Here is a 21,715-nt window from a genome sequence, read left to right on the forward strand (position 1 = left end):
TGTGGCTGATGGCATTCAGACTGCACGTGTGCAGGTGGCAGAGCTGGAGGTACCAGGGACCTGAACAAGGCAAGTCGTGGGAGGGGCTGGGTCACAAAAACAGGTTATTGGAAGTACCTGGCGTCTGCCTAATTCCAAGCCTTAACGTACACAAAAGCATATGTTCCCACTGAAGGCAGAGCTGGAGGGATCTGTACTGCCTGGCGTTTCCTCCAAGAGCAGACACCTGGGAACCTTGACTGCCGAAGCCCGGGACTTTATTAGGCAGCCAGTCCGTGGGGACTGACCGTGGCCAGTTCAGAGGTGCCACGTCAGAAAGATTTTTCAGCTGGTGGGTTCCATCAAGGCTGGAGGAGATTCATGTGGTTGGCCTCCCTCCCGAGTTCCAGAGGCCTTGAGGGCCTTGGCAGCCAAAAGCTTGCTGCTAAGGTGAGGACCGGGCAATGTGGGGTGAGCCTGGGTCACAGGAGGGGGCTGTTTGGGGTACCCGGCATCTGCCTAATTGCAAACCTTGACATACGCAAATGCACATATTTCTGCTGAAGGCAGAGCTGGAGTAGATGGATGGGGCCGGCTGGCTGACTGGGGTACCCTCCACTAAGAGACACCCTGGAGCCTTAATTACTGGGGAAGCCTGACCCCATGACTGCCATTCAGCTTGTTGGGTTCATGTTGGAGTTCCAGAGGCCTGGACTGTCCCCAGCAACCCACAGGCAGCTGCCAGGGTGAAGACTGGGCATGTGTGGGTTGCACAGGTCAAGGTAGCTAGATACCTGCACCAGGGCAATGTCTGGTCACAGGAGGGAGGTGTTGGGGGTATAAGGTGTCAGCCTATAGTGCAAAACACACATACCCATTGTGAACCTTTCTCCCAAAGGTAGAGTTAGCTGTTTTTGTTTTGGTTTTTTGGTTTTTTTGGTTTTTTGTTTTTGAGAGAGGGAGGGAGAGAGAGAGAGCATGCATGAGCTGGTGCGGGGGGGGGGGGGGGGGGGACGGGAGGCAGAGGGAGAGGGAGAAGCAGACTCCCCTGCTGAGCGGGGACCCGGATGTTGGGCTCCATCCAGGGACCCTGGGATCTTGACCTGAGCCAAAGGCAGACGCTTAACCGATTGAGCCACCCAGGCGCCTGGCTGGCTGTACAGGCTTTCCTCCATTTGGAGACACATCAGGGGCCTGGTTCCTAGAGAATGTGGGACACCAGCAGGCAGTAAGTTCACATGTGGACCAACTGTTGTCCACTTGTGGCTTTCAGCTCAGAGTGATTTTTGGAAGGTGGGCTATGCAATGGTAACTATGCAGGTGGTTGGGGCCTGGCTGGAGTTATCATAAACTTGAAAGGCTGGGTCTGCGCAAGGTTGACATATGGGATAGGTACTGCTGATGTGTGGGCTGTACAGGTTAGGGTAACCCAGGACCTGGAACAGGGCAAGTGTCAGGAGAGGCCAGGTCCCTGGGGAGGGATCTGGGGATTACAGGGCTTCTGCATAATTCTAAGACCTAACCTACACAATGCACATACTCCTTTGGAAAGCCTAACTGGAGTCATCTGCGTGGCCTTGCCAGGGCTGGGTTGCGCGGGCTGGCTAGGGTAGCCTCCAAGAGGAGACACATGCGAGCCGTGATGGCTGCAGAAGCCTGGAACCCCGGGAAACGAGTACACACGGGCGCTGGCTGTGGCCAGTTAGAAGAAGCCACCTTAGAAAGATTTTCATGGGTTCGGCTCTAAAGTGCTTGGGATCCCGCTGGAATTCCACAGGCCTGGAGTGCCCCCTGCAGGCCAAGGCCTGCTAATCCGGGGCAGACTGCACATGCGCGAACCCTGCGCGTCAGAGTAGCCAGGCGGAGCAGGGCAGTATCGGGACAGGCCAGGTAACAGGACAGGACGGGGGGTTGCTGGGAGTACCTGGTGTTTGCCTAATTCCAAGACTTAACCTACGCAAATGTGTATGTTTCCCCTGAAGGCGGAGCTGGAGGAATGTGGACTGCCTTGGCAGGTTGGATTGCACAGGCTGGCAGGAACAGCCTGCGGTAAGATACCTGGGAGCTCGATTATTGCAGAAGCCCTGGACCCCAGCAGATGGTAAGTGCACTTGGGGACTGACTGTCACCCATTTGGCATCCCCCTCCATTTCAAGGCTATGCAGGTGGTTCAGGACGGGCACTAGCTTTATAGGTCTGAGGGCCACAGTGCCCGCGTGTGGCTGATGGAATCCGAATTGCACATGCATGGGATGGCCACGTCAGGTTGCCAAGGACCTGAAACAGGGCAAATGTTGGGAGAGGCTGCAACACAAAAGTGGTTTTTGGAAGTGCCTGACCTCTGCCAAATTTCAAGCCTCAACCTGCACAAAGGTGCCAATTCATGCTGAGGGAGGAGCTGGAGGAACGTGGACCGCTTGGAGCGGGGCAGGCTGCACTGCTGGAGACAATAGGAGATGCCTGGGGGCCCTGATTACTGGAGAAGCCCGAGACCCCACCAGGCGGCCAGTCCAAATGATCTGTCATCAGATTAGTGCTGCTGTCTCAGCATGATTATCTGGGGGTGGACTCTCTCCACCCTGGAGGCTCGCAGGCGCTTGGGAAACAGCCTGTGCTCCACAGGCCTGGAGGGCACCATTGGCCGAGGGCCGACTGACAGGGTGCTCAGAAGGCCCATACTCGGGCCACGCGGGTCAGCGTAGCCAGGGAACTGAATCAGGGGAAGCTACAGGAGAGTCCGAATCAAACAGCAAGCTATTAGGGATATGTGGCATCTGCATAATTTTGAGGCTTAACCTACAGAAATGCTCATATTCCTGCTGAAAGCAAAGTTGGAGTAAGGTGGAGGGGGCTGGCTGGTGGGGGTCCCCTCCAATAAGAGACACCTGGGAGCCTTGATTGCTGCTAAAGTCTGAAATACCAACACACAGTAAGCCTATGGGGGGACTGACTGTTGCCCATTTTAGCAGCTGCCTCCAATCAATTTGGGGGGAATGGGCTCCTCTTACACTTGAGGCCATGCAGGTGGTAGGGAATAGGCCCCAGTTCCATAGGGGCAGATAGCTGTGTTCACCCAAGGGTGGCTTTTGGGGTATGTACTGTGCAGGTGTGGGCTGTGCAGGTCAGGGTAGCCAGGAGTTTATACTCAGAGAGACAGGGCGAGTGTATGGAGAGGCCAAATCACAGGTTGGGGCTAATAAGGTACCTGGCATAAGCCTAATACTAAGGCTCAACCTACATAAAGATGGATATTTCTCCAGAGGCTGATTTGGAGAAATCTGGACTGCCTTGCCAGCATGGGGCCAGGTGGGATGGCCCAGTACCCTCTGATAAGAGACACCTGGGGGCTTTGATGGCTGAAGACCAGGACCTCGTTCGAAAGGCCCCCCAGCCAGTCTAAATGGGGATTGACCATCACCAGCTTCAGCAGGAACCTCAGAAAGATTTTCAGGCCGTGGGCGGTCTCCACAGTGGAAGCTAGCAGTAGTTCAGGACTGGTCTGAGTTCCAAGGGCTTATAGGCGGGGGTCTACCTGAGGCTGGCTTACGAGGTATGTGCTACACATGTGTGGGACTCCCAGATCGGGGTCCTCCCAGCTGAGGATCCAGAACAGAGCAAGCATCTGGAGAAGCTGGGGCACTGGAGCAGGCTCCTGGGGTTACGAGGCATCCGCCTTATTCCAAGCCCTAATCTATACAAATGAACATAGTCCCACCAACGGCAGAGCTGGAAGAAGATGGAGGGGATGCGCTGGCTGACCGGGGTACCCTCCAATAAGAGACCTCTGGGAGACTTGATTGTTGCTAAAGTCCAAAAGAGCAGCACACATGGGAACTGACTACTGTCACTTTATTTTTATTTTTTTATTTAAATTCAATTAGCCAACATAGAGTACATCATTAGTTTTTGGTGTAGTGTTCAATGATTTATTCGTTCCATATAACACCCAGTGCTCATCACATCATACCACATGCCCTCCTTTTTGCCTCGCTTTAAAGCTGCTGCCTAAGAAAGATCTTTGACGGGAGTGGGAGGATGGGTTCCCTCCACCCAGATGCTGGTCGGGCAGTTGGATTCCGGCTGGAGTTGCACAGGCCTGGAGTGCACCCTGCAGCCCAAGACGGGCTGACAGCTGTGCACGCATGCACAGACTCTGCAGATTGAGGTTGCCGGGGACCTTGTAGTTGCTGGAGAAACCCGGGACCCCGTTAGGCAACCAGTCCAAACGGGGACAGTCTTTCACCAGTTTAAAGCTGCCTCAGATCTTCTGGGGGTGGACTGCTTCCACCCTGAGACTCCTGAGCTGGTTGAATTCAGGCCAGAGTTCCCCAGGCCTGGAGGGTCCCCTGCCACCTAAGACCAGATGACAGAGTGAGTACTGCACATGTGCGGTCTGTGCAGGTTGGGGTAGCCATCGCCCTGGAACAGGACAAAGTTGGGTAAGCCTGGGTCACAGGAGGAGGCTTTTGGGCATACCTGGCATATTCCTAAACCCTAATTTACACATGATCTGTATTTCCCTTGAAGGCAGAGCTGGAACAATCTGGAATGCCTTACCAGTTGGATCGGGCAGGCTAGCTGAGGCAGCTTCCAATTGGAGACACCTAGGAGCCTTGATGGCTACAGAAAGCTAGGACCCCAGGAAACAGTAAGTACACATAGGGACTGTCACCCGTTTCTATGGCTGCCTCAGAACAAGTTCTGGGAGGTAGGCTCCTTCCATCCTTGGGGCTATGCAGGAAATTGGGGATGAGCCCTAGCTCCACAGGCCTGGAGGGAGCTGGCTAGCCAAGGGTGGTTGACCGGGTGCAGGCAGCTCATGCCAGGAGGTGAGGGTCAGAGGAGCCAGGAACCTGGAACAGGGCAATGTCAGCAAGGCTGGGTCACAAGAACAGGCTATTGGAGGTCCCTGGCATGTACCTAATTCCAAACTTTATGCTAAACAAATGCACCTATTCCCCACGAAGGCTGTTTTGTTTTGGGAGGCAAATAATGCTCAGAGACGAATTTTGTCTTTGCCAGCAATGTATTTCACAAGGGTTCCCTGTGCGAATTTCAGGAGCCAGTAGCCTATAAGAGAATGTCTTTTCAGTAGATAATACGGAAATCACAGACTCCAAACCAATGTTAGATTAGTCACACGATTGTTCCAGGCAAGGAGAGATGAAAGGAATAAAGTTCAAATATAGCTGAGGACAGACCGCTTAGCCAACCCGGAGCTGAAGTCTGGCTGCGGGCGCAGAAGGAAAAGTCTCGTGTTGCTAGAGCACGTTGCTAGGGAACCAGGACCTGGGGTGGATGGAGAATGTGATTTTTTGCAGGGATGCTATATGGCTTTTGCCACTGCCTGTGAAAGTCACATTGACGGAGGCAGGAGCTAATTGCCCCCAAGGTCTTTAGGAGTCCTTTTAGATCAGCCAGGTGTAGCCTTGCCCAGACCAAACACTCTCACAGTCCTCATGGACTCTCAGTATTTACAGTCTACTGTCCCCTTGCCATAGCTGCTTCTTTATATGTTTTTAACGTAAGGCTGCGGGCAGCCCCTCAGCAGCCGAGCTACTAAGTTCTTATGGGTGAGAACAGATGAGATGATGACACATCTGACACAACTTCACATAAAAGCAACAGTCAAAGCAACGTCACTTCTAGGAACAACTGTATTTTTGTCTTTGTCATAAGCAAGTGGTTTGAAATCCAGTCGAACCGACACACCACAGTCTACCGTGTGATTTCAAATCACTCACGCGCCAATTAATACTAAGGATCTCATGTCCTGTGCAAACCCAAATTCACGAAGATATCCATCTACCCTGTGATTCTACAGCACTTACAATGTTAATCACAAACAGCCATTTCCGGAGAGTACTTTTCCTTAGACAAACATTCTTTTACACGGTAGTTTAATGACCAGTTTAAACAACTATATTCCTAATATCAATATAAGCATAACAAAGAACTCTTTAACATGGTACCATATTTAATCTCCAAACAACCAAAAGTTACGTTTCTTTTTTTTTTTTTTTAAAGATTATTTATTTATTTATTCGACAGAGATAGAGACAGCCAGCTAGAGAGGGAACACAAGCAGGGGGAGTGGGAGAGGAAGAAGCGAGCTCATAGCGGAGGAGCCTGTTGTGGGGCTCAATCCTAGAACGCCGGGATCACGCCCTGAGCCGAAGGCAGACGCTTAACCGCTGTGCCACCCAGGCGCCCCCAAAAGTTACGTTTCTTGAACCGCTCAGTTTAACGACCTTGACAAATATGTTTCCAAGTGAAGATTGTCTTTATAAAGCTCCAGAGGGTGCAAATTGCCCAGTACTGTCAAGCATGTGTTCAACTGCGGTAACATCAGCATTCAAGGCTGCCATTATGTCAGGGAATGCGTGTGTTCATTCTCTTTTTAATTCCTGCAAAGTTATTTTGATTTTGATTCATCTTCCAAATGTGCCTTGACTTAGGGTTCCTAATGTATGGTTTATATTTATTAGATCAATTTGAGGAAGTTCAGTGTGAAAAATTTTTCTGGTTATTTTCATAGCTCTTGATCTTTTATTGACCTCAAAAAACATCTTTTTCCCTCTGTTAACACATTCATTACTTGTATTTTTACTCATCACATCATGTTGTGTTCCGTATTTTCCCTTTGACTCCGTTAGGTTACAGTGAGTTTTGGCCTAGAGCGTGCTATCCTCGTTCCAGTTCCCATGTTATATACAACTGGTTGGGAAGGCATGAAAGCCATAGTCCTTGATCCTTGTACTTGTACTATAAGGTGTATCCAGAATAATAAAGGCATTTTTGTTCATTCCAGCAATATATCTTTAGAAACACATTTTCCTTCTATCATAAGGGGGCTTTCTATGGCCAGTACGCTCCACTCTCCCTTTTGATATTGGGAAACTGTAAATGTGGGTAACCCAATGTCCTATTTCCTCCTTTAAACACCAATATTCTAATTTCACAGTTGCCCAAGGAATTAGAGCCATTAGGATGTGTGATTTCTAATGGGCTGTCATCTCAGGCGACCAGTACCGCCTTGAGATTGTAGCTGTCCTAAGACTACCCCACATACCGACCATTCCGAACTATAACATTGACAATCAACAGAGAAACATGCTTTATGTTGTTTTTTAGTATTATTTTTAGTGTTTTCTCCAGCTACTTTATGTCAGGTTTCCATTGCTGTGTTTACTTTTGTGTGAAATTTATGTTTTGTAATGTATTGTGAATATTTCCATCTGTGTACCCAATGATGACAAAGCTACCCTTGCATGTGTGTTCTATTGAGATTGTTTGGTTTCAAAAATTGAAAATTTAATATGATTTGATGGATTTGGAATTGAGAAAAAAATGGCTTGCCATTGTTGCTCCAGTTAAACCTACCAGTCCAACAAGGAACTGTAAGGGTTTCCTTCCTTTGAGTGAATCTGTCTTTGGCATACATTGTAAATTGAGCATAAATGAGGTTGGCTAAAACTGAACACAATTAGGGTATCTGTGTCTGGCTAGAAAGTCCTACATGTTAAATTTCAAGGTATAGGCTACTCTTGTAGGGTATGACTGGGAGAGGTTTTATTAACATAGATTGCCATATTCTTAGGGTAGAAATCAGTGCTGTGAAAAAGAAGCCTGATCTATACCACAAAGGATAATGATATATGCTATATGCTACGTTTCCTACGTGTCCTATGTATACCTTACAAGGTGTCCCTGTTCTGTTAAAGTCTGGATATAATATCCGCCGATCTATTACATTGTTCATTCATATCTATTGTTTTCTAATAGGTGAATATGGACTAAACAGTGAAAATTGGGAGTGTAGTAAGTGATCAATTTTTTTGGCCTATTCTTATTTAAAGATATAATTGCCCATTCTGCGTATTCAGCAGCTGTTCTTTTACAATAAAATGCTAACACACAAATCAGGAACTAAATCTGGGTTATTTTCAGTGTCTTCGTCATGTGTCCAATGCTGCACTCAATTCAGTAAGATAAAAGTACAAAATTCAGCACCAGTTGCCTTGGTATATGCTGGGTTATGATACCAAGAGTCAGTTAGTGGTTCAGACCAGTCTTCATCCTTGAAGTCAATGTCTAATAAGAGTTGTTGTTCAAGATCCTTGTTGATTCTTACGGAGATTAAAATGGAAGTTTCCATTGCTTCATCAGCTTCCCTAAATATTTAGTGTCTCTATTGACTGAAGCTTTCCCAGTGAGTAGATGGTGCTGACAGTGAAGGATGGGGTGGAGAAGTCGGGTTTGGTGACACTGGTGATGTCGATGAGTGCTCCATTGCAATGAGGTGACCGGCATGGTGATCCCTGGAGAAAGTAGTGGATATGGCAGACGGTGGAGTTGTACTGGACCGGAGGTGACATTCCAGGTCAGAACACTGGCACAACTGCTATTGCTCGAGCTGTCAGAAGAGTATCCTTAGCCGCAATGAGGACGGTAGCCAATAGCGAGCAAGAGGCAATGGAGTATGGCCAGCAGGCAGCATGCTGCCTTGACCCGCTTAATAATCTTGATAGGGTTAAAGATGCATAGTGGATTCCTGCCTGCAAAATAAGGATAGTATCCTAGACATTTTAAATTCTTTCTTCTTGTTTTTGCCACTCAAGTATATCTGTCATTATTATGTCTATTTTTGCCAACATTTCCCCAAGTTTAGTCACCCTGCATTATGCTAGGCTAAATATTAGGCATCTGGTGTTAATACAATAAAGATGGTGTTCTTTATGCCTGACATTTTTATAGAAGCATCATATTATCTTTAATTTGATGTAATATGTTTTTTTCTACAGTCATCCTATAGGTTTTATTGGTGGCAAGTGCTATAATTTCTACGGTACTATATATAAATATATATCATTACGGTTTCTTTTAATGAATATTTTTCTTTCTAATTTAGATTCTGGGGTATTGTTAGTACTCTTATCTCTGTGGGTTCTTGTAATATTAATCCAATAGGAGTTGTTCCATTCTTTCTGTATTTACGGTTTAGAGATCTTGCCACCTCCCCAATTGCTTTAGCCCTAGCTTTTATAACAGGATTAGTAAGTTTCTGCTTGAATAAGCCATTACACCTTTCATTTGTCCCAGATGTGGTTGGCTTGTAGGTTTAAGTGGCGGTTCCACATTATGCTTTGTTCCTTAGCCCATTCTTGTATTTGCTTTCCTTTGAAGTGGGTGCCCTGATCTGATTCTATGATGGTTGGGATACCATAGCAAGCAATCCAGATTTCTAATGCTCTGATGGTGGATTTTTGATCAGTTTTCCTGCAAAGATTAAGAGTAATCCTATTCCTGACCGTGTCTCTACAATGATGTATGCATATAGTTGATTCTCTGATACAGGAAAGCGTTCTATATAATCATTTGTATAATCTGGAAGGGTCTGTCATCTTTGACCTTACCTGGAGTATTCATTAGTGACCTCCAATCTTTAAACTTTCGGCAAGTCCCACACATCTTAATTTGAAATTGGAGGTATTTGGTACATATATACGTGTTTCTTGACCACGTTCTAGTGCCTTTTGTGCCAACATGACCTGTTTGGTGATACGCGCCCATGCGACGATCCAATCAGTCGGCATAACTTTGTGCCCAGGTTTTATGTTCCATTATCCTTCTTGTTTATGTATGTTTGTGTTTTGAATTGGTTTCCTTGTTAGTCATGAATCATTGTGGTTTTTGTTTTAGGAATTTTAGCTTCTTTGTTTTTGTAGTGAGTTTATCTGGTCATTAAGTTTCATTACTCAGAGTTGTCTTTCTGACGTGCAGAGATGTGTGATGAACACGCAGTTATCAGCCAGTGCTATCTTCTGCCATATCTCCTTACTCCATATGCTCTTATTTCCTATTTTCCAGTCACTTTCCTGCCATGTTCCTGACTAAAAAGCTACTCCATTAGCTATTGCCCATGAGTCTGAGAGAGATATACATCATTCTGATTTTCCTTAACAGATTGTTCAATCGCCAATTTTATGGCTATTAACTCGGCATATTGTGCTGATTTCCTCGAGCCTGATTCTGACAGGGTTGGACCATCATTAGTCCTCAAGGCTACTGCCTGCCAGCATTTTCCAGGTGGTGTCATGGAGGCTGATCCATCCATTCACGAGGCATTGTTGAGTGCCATGGACCACCGCAGTCCCCGTTGCCCAACTGCTGGAGATTGGATAGGCTCACCCCTCAGGAATTCTGGCCCGTCCACTATTGGCATATTAGATTTTCTCAGTTCATACAGAAGTTGACCTTCAATCCATTTGTCTTGGAAATATACCATTTCCATGTTAGGACTTTATGGTCAGGAGTAGTTTCTCTCTTTTTGTCACTGCCTTACCCGTTCCAGTATAGGCTGTTGGAGTTTATTAGTTTATTTTCTGTTAGCGGCTTTGTATTTTGTAGGACTCATACAGTGCCCAGGTGAGCCTTTAATTGGTTCGTTTCTGTTCTTGGGCCACAGGAATTTCCTTTTTTTCTTCTTTTTTTTTAAAAAGATTTTATTTATTTGAGAGAGAGAGAGAGCATGAGCAGAGGGGGAGGGGCAGAAGGAGAGGGAGAAGCAGATTTCCCACTGAGCAGGGAGCCCGATGCAGGGCTCGATCCCAGGACCCTAAGATCATGACCTGAGCCAAAGGCAGATGTTCAACCAACTGAGCCACCCAGGAGCCCCGGGGCAAAATACCATTGGGTAATATTTGGGGTCCTGTGGTGTTTTAGTCCACAGAGACCATGTTGCAAACCTTTGTGAGCGTAGGCACCCTGGTTTATCTCTAGAGTCCTCATCAGCTGGTGCCAGTGAGTTACAAGTTCTGACAGCATTTATGAAATAAGTAAAGGCTGCCTCTTGAGTCTCTGGTCATCTAAATTCCTTACTCTTCCTAATTATTTCATAAATGTTTTTAATATGATCCTCATATGTGGTATGTGCTGTTTCCAATATCCAAACAGTCCTATCCGTTTCAGAGCTGCTGCTTTTCTGGTACGAATGGAATGCAGTCGAGCTTGTCTGTGACTGGGTCTGGTACTTTTTGCCTTCAGAAGACCTAGAAATTTTATTGTAGTGTGGGGTCCTTGAATGTTACTTGGGTCAATTGTTCATTCTCTGAGGGTAAGGAATTCAATTAACTGTGTTGTGACTCTAGTCTGTTCTTCCAAGTTATCACCATAAATAAGTAGGTCATCAATACTGGAAATGCTGGTTTGTGTATGTGTTGGTTTTCTTGCAAGGCCTGGATGTTTTGTGTTAGAAAGTTGGGGGCTGTTACTGGGCTGTTGTGATATTTTTGTGGTAACCTAGTAAACTGATATTGTCTGCCTTCCCATATAAGGGCAGTCATGGGTTGGCTCTCTTCATCAATTGGAATAGCAACAATGTGTCAGATAAGTCTATCACCATATAGTAAGTTCATGATCCAGTGATGATATTGTGTATGACAGCACCTGTATCTGGGAGTACTCCCTCAATTTGGGGAGAGTATTTAACTTCCCATAATCTACTGAAAACCTATATGACTCATCTGACTTTAACAAGTCTAGATTGGATTATTAAGTGTTGAAATAGTAGGGGCATTAATTTGCTCCTTTAGGTGTTCTTGAATTTTTTTTTTATTTGTCTATGTCTTATTACATCTATTCCAAGAACATTTTCTAAATTGGGACCTTCAAAGCATTTAGCCTTAATGGGTAGTTGTTGGTTTAGAACCTCCTCCTCGGGAGCTTCCCAGGTGAAATCTAAAATTGGACCTCATATGCAGAGGGCAGAGAGAGAGAAAAGAAAGAGGCAGCCCACTCAGGTTGGTAGGTGACAGTTTTAGTAAGCAAAGGAAATGTACATACAAGGCTTGTCTTAGACAATAGCAAGGTGAAGGAATCCCTCATACCTGCTGCCAAATCAAAGTTTACCTAGAAGTCCTCACTGGGTTCAGTCATATATACTGTGCGGGTGTTCTCGATATGACATCACTATCTCAAGGCTATGTCCTTGGAGAAGCCTGTAGGAGCTGGAAAGGCAAGTAGAATACACATTCCAAAGACAGGGATGGGAGTGAAGAGCCTCTGAGTGCCTGGGTCCAGTTCATGGGTCGATTGGCAATCACATCTTTTTGATGACCTTCCCAAACATTGGTCTATCATCAGTTGTTAGGAATCTATATACTCATGTGCCTGGGTTAATTTTACTCTTAATCCTTCAACTAATCCCTTTTAATTGTTAAAATTTTCTAAATTAGTTGGATATCCTTGCACTATTGTTACTTGGGACGCTGTATGTGATAATATAGTGGTAGATGTTGAATTTTTTTGAAAAAAATTTTTTTAAAGATTTCATTCATTTATTTGAGAGAAAGAGAGCATGCGCAAGGGCAGAAGGAGAGAGAGAGGGAGAAGCAGACTCTCAGCTGAGCAGGGAGCCCGATGCAGGGCTCCATCCTGGGATCATGAACTGAGCCAAAGGTTAGACGCTTATCGTCTAACTGCGCCACCCGAAATGTATTAATTTTTAAATTTTGTTTTATTTTTATTTTTTTAAATTGAAATATAGTTGACACACAATGTTACATTAGTTTTAGGTGTACAAAATGATGATTCGACAACTCTATATGTCATGTCATGCTCAGCACAAATGTAGCTACCATCTGTCACCATACAATGCTGTTGCAATACCAGTGACTATATTCCCTATGCTGTACCTTTTATCCCCATGACTTATTCATTCCATAACTAGTAGTCTGTACCTCCCACTCCCCTTCACCCATTTTGTATATCCCACTACCCCCTCCCCTCTGGCAACTATCAGTTTGTTCTCTGTATTCATGGGTTTTTCTGCTTTTGTTTGTTTGGTTTTTAGATTCCACATGTAAGTGAAATCACCCAGTATTTGTCTTTTCTGAGTTACTTCACCTAACATAATACTCCCTAGGTCCATGCATGTTGTCAAAAACGGCAAGATCTTACTGCTTTTTTTATAGCCGAGTAATATTAAGTTATATATATAGTCACATCTTTATCCATTGATGGACACTTAGATTGTTTCCATGTCTTTGCTTTGTAAATAATGTTGCAATAAACATAGGGATGCAGGTATCTTTTTGAATTAATGTTTTATGTGGAATACTCAGTAGTGGAATTACTGAATCATATGTTTCTTTTTTTTTTTCCAGACGTTTTTGTTTGAACATAGACTTTCATTTCTCTGAAATAAATGTCCAAGAGTTCAGTTGTTAGGTCATATGGAAATTGCATGTTTATTTTTTATTTATTTTTAAAATTTAAGTGTAGTTCACACATATTATATTAGTTTCAGTTGTACATGATTCAGACAATTTACACTTACTGTGTTCACTCCAAGTGTAGCAACTGTCTGTCCTGTTACATCACTACTACAGTATCATTGACTATATTCCTTATGACGCCTTTTATTCCCCTGACTTATTCATCCCATAACTGGGTGCATTTATATTTTCAAATTAGTGGGTTTTGTTTTGTTTTCACAGTCTTGAGGTCTTTTATTATTATTATTATTATTTTTTTAAAGATTTTATTTATTTATTCGACAGAGATAGAGACAGCCAGCGAGAGAGGGAACACAAGCAGGGGGAGTGGGAGAGGAAGAAGCAGGCTCATAGCGGAGGAGCCTGATGTGGGGCTCGATCCCACAACGCCGGGATCACACCCTGAGCCAAAGGCAGATGCTTAACCGCTGTGCCACCCAGGCGCCCCTATTATTATTATTATTATTATTATTATTATTATTATTACACTTACCATGCCACGAATGCATAGAGAATGGGTTCCAGCAGCTCAGGCTCCTTTCCATTGGTTCTCACAATGTGTGTCCATACTGGTTTCTCCAGTAGTTGCACCAGTTCACATTCCCACCAACAGTGCATGAGGGTTCCTTTTTTCTCCACATTCTCTCAAATACTTACTGTTTCTTGTTTTTTGTTTTTGTTTTAGCCATTCTAACAGGTATAAGCCATTCTAATATGGTGGTATCTTATTGTGGTTTTCATTTGCATTTTCTGATGATTAGTGATGTTGAGCATCTTTTCATGTGTCTGTTGGCCACCTGTATGTCGTCTTTGGAGAAATATCTGTTCATAACTTCCGTCCATTTTTAATTAGATTATTCGATCTCTGGCATTGAGTTGTATAAGTTCTTTATATATTTTGGATATAAATCCCTTATCAAATATATCATGTGCAAATATCTTCTCCCAGTCAATAGGCTGTCTTTTTTGTTTTCTTGATGATTTCTTGGCTGTGCAAAACATTTTTATTTTGATACAGTCCCCAATAGTTTATTTTTACTTTTGTTTCCCTTGCCTCAGGAGACATATCTAGAAAAATGTTGCTATGGCTGATGTCAGAGAAATTACTGCCTGTGTTCTTTTCTAGGACTTTTATGGTTTCAGTTCTCATATTTAGGTGTTTAATCCATTTTGAGTGTATTTTGGTGTATGGTGTAGGAAAGTAGTCCAGTTCATTCTTTTGCATGAAGCTGTCCAGTTTCCCCAGGACCATTTATTGAAGAAACTGTTTTTTCCCCATTGTATAGTCTTTTTTTTTAAAGATTTTATTTATTTATTTGACAGAGAGAGACAGCCAGCGAGAGAGGGAACACAAGCAGGGGGAGTGGGAGAGGAAGAAGCAGGCTCCCAGTGGAGCAGGGAGCCCAATGCAGGGCTCGATCCTGAAACTCTGGGATCACGCCCTGAGCCGAAGGCAGACGCTTAACGACTGAGCCACCCAGGCGCCCCTCCCCAATGTATATTCTTGCCTCCTTTGTTATAGATCAATTGACCATATAAATGAGGGTTTATTTCTGGGCTCCATATTCTGGTCCATTGATTTATGTTTCTATTTTTATGCCAGTACCATACTGGTTTGATTACTATAGCTTTGTAGTATATCTTGAAATCTGGAATTGTGACATCTCCAGCTTTCTTTTTCTTTCTCAGGAGTGCTTTGACTATTCAGAGTCTTCTGTGGTCTCATACAAATTTTAGGATTATGTGTTCTAGTTTTGTGAAAAATGTTGTTCGTATTTTATTTTTTAAAGATCTATTTATTTATTTTGAGAGAGAGAGAAAGAGAGCAGGGGGAGGGACAGAATCTCCAAGCAGATTCCGTGCTGAGCATTGATTCCCCATGCGGGCTTGAACTCATGACTCATGAGATCATGATCTGAGCAGAAACCAAGAGGTGGATACTTAACTGACTGAGCCACCCAGGCACCCCAAAAATGCTGTTGGTATTTTAATGGGGACTGCATTGAATCTGTAGATTGCTCTGGGTAGCATGGACATTTTAACAATATTAATTCTTCAAGCCCATGAACATGAAATATCTTTCCATTTCTTTGTGTCATCTTTGATTTCTTTCATCAGTGTTTTGTAGTGTTTGGAGTACAGATCTTTTACTTCTTTGGTTAAGTTTATTCCTAGATATTTTACTATTTTTGGCACAATTATAAATATTGTTTTTAATTTCTCTTTCCGTGACCTTGTTGTTACTGTATAGAAAAACTACCAATTTCTGGGTATTTAATTTTGTATTCTGCTACTTTACTGAATTTGTTTATTATTTCTTTTAAAGATTTTATTTATTTTTATTATTTGAGAGAGAGAGCGTGAGAGCATGAGCAGTGTGAAGGGCAGAGGGAAAAGCAGACTCCCTGCGGACCAGGGAGCCCGATGTGGGACTCCATCCTGGAACTCCAGGATCATGATCCGAGCCAAAGGCAGATGCTTAACCAACTGAGCCATTCAGGCGCCCTTGTTTATTATTTCTAATAGTTTTTTGATAGTCTTTAAAATTTCCTATTTATAGATCATGTTATCTGTGAAGAATGACAGTTTAACTACTTCTTTACCTATATGGATTCCTGTTATTTCTTTTTCTTGTCTGATTGTTGTGGCTAGGGCTTCTCTTACTATGTTGAATAAAAGTGGCAGGAGTAGACATCCTTGTCTTGTTCCTGATCTTAGAGGGAAAGCTCTTAGTCCATCATCATTGAGAATGTTGTTAGCTCTGGGTTTTTCATATATGGCCTTTATTATATTGAGGTATGTTCCCTCTAACCCCATTTTGTTGACAGTTTTTATTTTATTTTATTTTATTTTTTGAAGGTTTTTTTTTTTAATTTAGATTCAATTAATAGACATATAATGTATTATTGGTTTCAGGGGTACAGAGCTATGATTCATCAGTCTTATATAATACCCAGTGCTCATTATATCACATACTCTCCTTAATGTCCATCACCCAGTTACCTCATCCCTCTATCCCCTTCCCCTCCAGCAACCCTCAGTTTGTTTCCTATGATTAAGAGTCTCTTACGGTTTGTCTCCCTTTCTGGTTTCGTCTTATTTTGTTGACAGTTTTTAATCATGAATGGCTGTTGAATCTTGTCAAATGTTTTCTCCACAACTATTGAAATGATCATAGGATTTTTATCCGTTTTGTTGATGTATATCCTTCTATCACATTGATTGGTATACAAACATTGAATCATCCTTGCATCCCCAGAACAAATCCCACCTGATGATGGTGAATGATCTTTTCAATGTGTTGTTGTATGCAGTTTGGTAATATTTTCTTGAGAATTTTTGCATTTATGTTCATGAGGGATTTTGGTCTGTAGTGCTTTTCCCCCCCTGTGTGAGTGTCTTTGTCTGGTTTTGGTATCAGGGTAATCCTGGCCTCATAGAATGTATTTGGAAGCTTTCCTTCCTCACCTATTTTTTTGAATAGTTTGAGGAGACAAGGTGTTAACTGTTCTTTAAATGTCTAGTAGAACTCCTCTGTGAATCCGTCTGGTCCTGGACTTTTACTTTTTGATAGTTTTTGATTACTAGTTCAGTTTCATTGCTTGTAATTGGTCTGTTCAGATATTCTATTTCTTCCTGGTTCCATTTTGGAAGATTGTATTTCTAGGAATTTATTTCTTTCTTTTAGCTTGTCTAGGTCGTTGGCATATTTTTTTTGTAGTATTCTCTTATAATCCTTTGTATTTCTGTGGTGTCACTTGTTACATCTCCTCTTTCATCTCTGATTTTATTTGTTGGTCTTTTCTCTTTTTTCTTGATGAGTCTGGCTAAGGGTTTTTCAATTGTGTTTATCTTTTCAAAGAACCATCTCTTGGTTTCATTGATTTCTCTCTCTCTCTCTCTCTCTCTTTTTAGTCTCTATGATAATTTATTTCTTCTCTGATCTTTATTATTTACTTTTTTCTATTCACTTTGGGCTTTGTTCTTCTTTTTCTATTTCTTTTAGGTATAAGATTAAATTGTTTATCTGAGCTTTTTCTTGTTTCTTGAGGTAGGACTGTATTGCTATATACCTCCCTCTAAGAACTGCTTTTGCTGTGTTGGACCATTGTTTTCATTTTCATTTTTCTCCATGTATCTTTTTCAGTTTCTTCTTTGATTGCTTCATTGACCCATTGGTTGTTTAGTAACATGTTGTTTAGTGTTCATGTGTTTGTGTTTCTCCAGTTTTTTCTTGTGCCTTATTTCTAGTTTCATAATGTTGTGGTTGGAAAAGGGTGGTTTTGTGGTGATAAACTCCTTTATCTTTTGTTTGGGAAACTCTTTATCTCTCCTTCACATCTTGAGGATAACCTTGCTAAGTAGAGTATTTTTTTTTTTTTAAAGATTTTATTTATTTATTTGACAGAGAGAGACAGCCAGCCAGTGAGAGAGGCAACACAAGCAGGGGGAGTGGGAGAGGAAGAAGCAGGCTCCCAGAGGAGAAGCCTGATGTGGGGCTCAATCCCAGGATGCTGGAATCATGCCCTGAGCCGAAGGCAGACGCTTAATGACTGCACCACCCAGGTGCCCCCTAAATAGAGTATTCTTGCTTGTAAGTTTTTTCCATTCAGCACTTTGAATATATTATGCCATTTCCTTCTGATTTAAAAAGTTTGTGCCAAAAAATCAGCTGATAGTCTTATAGGTTTTCCCCTGTAGGTTACTTTTTTTTTTTCTCCTCTCTTGCTACATTTAAGATTCTCTCTTTATCTTTAACTTTTGACATTTTCATTATTATGTGCTGTGTGTGCTGTGGAACTCCTATGGTTCATCTTGTTTGAGACTCTCTGATTCTTGAAATTGGATGTCAAGTTTTCAGTTACTATTTCTTTAAATAAATTTTCTACACTTTCTTCTCTCTTCTGCTTCTGGGATCCCCATAATGTGAATGTCTATTTGATGTTGTCCAAGAAATCTCTTAATCTAGCCTCATTGTTTAAAATTATTTTCTCTGTTGTTCAGCTTACATGCTTTCCATTACCATCTTCCAGATTACTGATGCATTCTTCTAAATTCTCTAACCTACTGTCAATTCTCTGTAGCATTTTTTTTTTTAATTTCAGTTATTCTATTCTTTGGCTCTCATTGGTTCTTTTAAATATTTTCTATCTCTTTATTGAAGGTCTCACTTAGTTCTTCCATTATTTCTTCTTGTCCAGTGAATATCTTTATAATCATTACTTTAAAGTCTTTATCAGGCATATTGACTTATTTCTCTTTTTTAATTTGAATTATTTAAATTCAATTTAGTTAACATATACTATATTATTAGTTTCAGGGTAGAATTTAGTGATTCATCAGTTGCATATAACACCCAGTGCTCATTACATCAAGTGCCCTCCTTAAGGCCCATCACCCAGTTACCCCATTCCCCCACCCACCTCCCCTCCAGTAACCCTCAGTTTGTTCCCTATAGTTAAGATTGTTTCTTATGGTTTGCTTCCCTCTCTGTTTTTATCTTATTTTTCCTTCTGTTCCCCTATGTTTGTCTTTTTGTTTTTTAAACTTCATGTATGAATGAAATCATATGGTTTTTGTCTTTCTCTGACTGACTTATTTCGCTTAGCAGAATACCCTCCAGTTCTATCCATACGGTTGCCAGTGGCAAGTTGCAAACAACATTGGTGAGAGCAGACATTCCTGTCATGTTCCTGACCTTAGGGAAAAAGCTCTCTGTTTTTTCCCATTGAGAATGATATTCACTGTGAGTCTTTTATATATGGCCTTTATGATGTTGTATGTTCTTTCTATTCCCACATTGTGGAAGGTTTTTATCAAGAAAGGATGCCGTATTTTGTCAAATGCTTTTTCTGCATCTATTGAGAGGATCATATGGTTCTTATCCTTTCTTTTATTAATGTGGTGTGCCACGTTAATTTATTTGCAGATGTTGAACCACTCCTGCACCTCAGGAGTAAATCCCACTTGGTCGTGGTAAATAATCCTTGTAATGTGTTGTTTGATCCTATTAGCTAGTATCTTAGTGAGAATTTTTTTATCCATGTTCATCAGGGATATTGGTCTGTAGTTCTCCTTTTTAGTGGGGTCTTTGTCCGGTTTTGGGATCAAGGTAATGCTGGCCTCATAGAATGAGTTTGGAAGTTTTCTTTCCATTTCTATTTTTTGGAACAGTTTCAGAAGAATAGGTATTGATTCTTCTTTAAATGATTGATAGATTTCCCCTGGGAAGCTATCTGGCCCTGGACTCTTTTTTGTTGGGAGATTTTTGATTAGTGATTCAATTTCTCTGCTGGTTATGGGTCTGTTCAGGATTTCTATTTCTTCCTGCTTCAGTTTTGGTTGTTTATATGTTTCTAGGAATGAATCCATTTCTTCCAGATTGCCTAATTTGTTGGCATATAATTGCTCATAATATTCTCTTATAATTGTATTTCTTTGATCTTATAACTGTATTTCCTCTTTCAATCATGATTTTATTTATTTATTTGGGTCCTTTCTCTTTCCTTTTTGATGTGTCTGGCTAGGGGTTTATCAATCTTGTTAATTCTTTCAAAGAACACCAGCTCCTAGTTTTGTTGATCTGTTCTTTTTTTTTTAATTTCCATATCATTGATTTCTACTCTAATCTTTATTATTTATCCTTTCCTGCTCGATTTAGGCTTTATTTGCTGTTCTTTTTCCAGCTCCTTTAGGGGTAAGGTTAGGTTGTGTATTTGAGATTCCTCTTGCTCTTGAGGAAGGCCTGTATTGTTATATACTTCCCTCCTAGGACCACCTTTGCTGCATTCCAAAAGTTTTGAACTGTCATGTTTTCATTTTCATTTGCTTCCATGTATTTTTTTTTATTCTTTAATTTCCTTGTTGACCCATTCATTCTTTAGTAGGATGGTCTTTAACCTCCATGTATTTGTGATTCTTCCAAATTTTTTCTTGTGGTTGACTTCAAGTTTCATAGCATTGTGGTCTGAAAATATGCATGGTATGATCTCAGTCTTTTTGTATTGGTTAAGTCCTGATTTGTGACCCAGTATGTAATCTATTCTAGAGAATGTTCCATATGCACTTGAAAAGAAGGTGTGTTCTGCTGCTTTAGGATGAAATTATCTGAATATACCTGTTAAGTCCATCTGATCCAGTGTGTCATTTAAAATCCTTGTTTCCTTGTGATCTTCTGCTTAGATCTGTCCATTTTTGTGAGCGGGGTGTTAAAGTCCCCTATTATTGTATTATTATCAATGAGTTTAAGTTACTTATTAACTGATTTATATATTTGGCCGCTCCCAAGTTAGGGGCATAAATATTTGCTGTTGTTAGATCTTCTTGTTGGATAGACTCCTTTATTATGATACAGTGTCCTTATTTATCTCTTAATACAGTCCTTGGTTTAAAGTCTAATTTGTCTGATATAAAGATGGCTACTCCAGCTTTCTTTTGATGTCCATTAACATGATAAATGGTTCTCCACCACCTCACTTTCAATGTGGAGGTGTCTTTGGGTCTAAAACGAGTCTCTCTTTATTATTTTTTTTTAAAGATTTTATGTATTTGACAGAGAGAGACAGCCAGCGAGAGAGGGAACACAAGCAGGGGGAGTGGGAGAGGAAGAAGCAGGCTCCCAGCGGAAGAGCCTGATGTGGGACTCGATCCCAGAACTCCAGGACCACACCCTGAGCCGAAGGCAGATGCTTAACAACTGAGCCACCCAGGCGCCCCTAAAATGAGTCTCTTGTAAGTAGCATTTCAATGGGGCTTGTTTTTTTTTTATCCATTCTGATACCCTATGTCTTTTGGTTGGAGTATTTAGTCCTTTACATTCAGAGTAATTATTGAAAGTTATGAATTTAGTGCCATTCTATTATCTGTAAAGTCATGTTCCTATAGATGGTCTCCATTCCTTTCTGATCTTTGTTACTTTTGGTCGCTCTTTCCATTCAAAGGGTCCCCTTTTATATTTCTTGCAGGGCTGGTTTACTGTACATGAATTCTTTTAGTTTTTGTTTGTCTTGGAAAGTCTTTATCTCTTTCTATTCTGAATGACAGTCTTGCTGGATAAAGTATTCTTGACTGCATATTTTTCCCATTTAGCACATTGAATGTGTCATGCCCATCCTTTCTGGTCTGCCAGGTCTCTGTGAACAGGTCTGCTGCCAGCCTTATGTGTTTACCCTTATAGATTAAGGACCCCTTGTCCTGAGCTGCTTTCAGGATTTTCTCTTTATCTTTGTAATTTGCAAGTTTCACTCTAATATCCTGAGGTATTGACCTATTTCTGTTGATTATGAAGAGAGTTCTCTGTACCTCTTGGACTTGACTGCCTATTTCCTTTCCCAGATTAGGGAAGTTCTCAGCTATTATTCATTCAAATAAACCTTCTGCCCCTTTTTCCTGCTCTTCATGTTCTGGGACTCTGATAATATGGATACTATTTCACCTTATGGAATCACTGAGTTCCTTAA

The 21,715-nt window shown here is 42.0% G+C and overlaps 1 long non-coding RNA gene across 3 annotated transcripts in view; it reads left to right on the plus strand.

Annotated features, from left to right (window-relative positions):
- Positions 1 to 1,829: 1,829 nt before the first annotated feature.
- LOC123000166 (uncharacterized) overlaps positions 1,830 to 21,715 on the plus strand; it is a 73,118-nt gene continuing 53,232 nt past the window's right edge. For 2 of the 3 annotated variants that reach the window (XR_006407959.3, XR_006407960.3), the window contains exons 1-3: positions 1,830 to 1,869; positions 1,962 to 2,080; positions 4,507 to 4,627. This is a non-coding gene — a long non-coding RNA (uncharacterized LOC123000166). The remainder of the gene's footprint in view (positions 1,870 to 1,961; positions 2,081 to 4,506; positions 4,628 to 21,715) is intronic. The other variant, XR_008960291.1, reaches the window with a different exon arrangement.

The sequence above is a fragment of the Ursus arctos genome, unplaced genomic scaffold (assembly GCF_023065955.2).
Source record: "Ursus arctos isolate Adak ecotype North America unplaced genomic scaffold, UrsArc2.0 scaffold_2, whole genome shotgun sequence".
NCBI lineage: Eukaryota > Metazoa > Chordata > Mammalia > Carnivora > Ursidae > Ursus > Ursus arctos.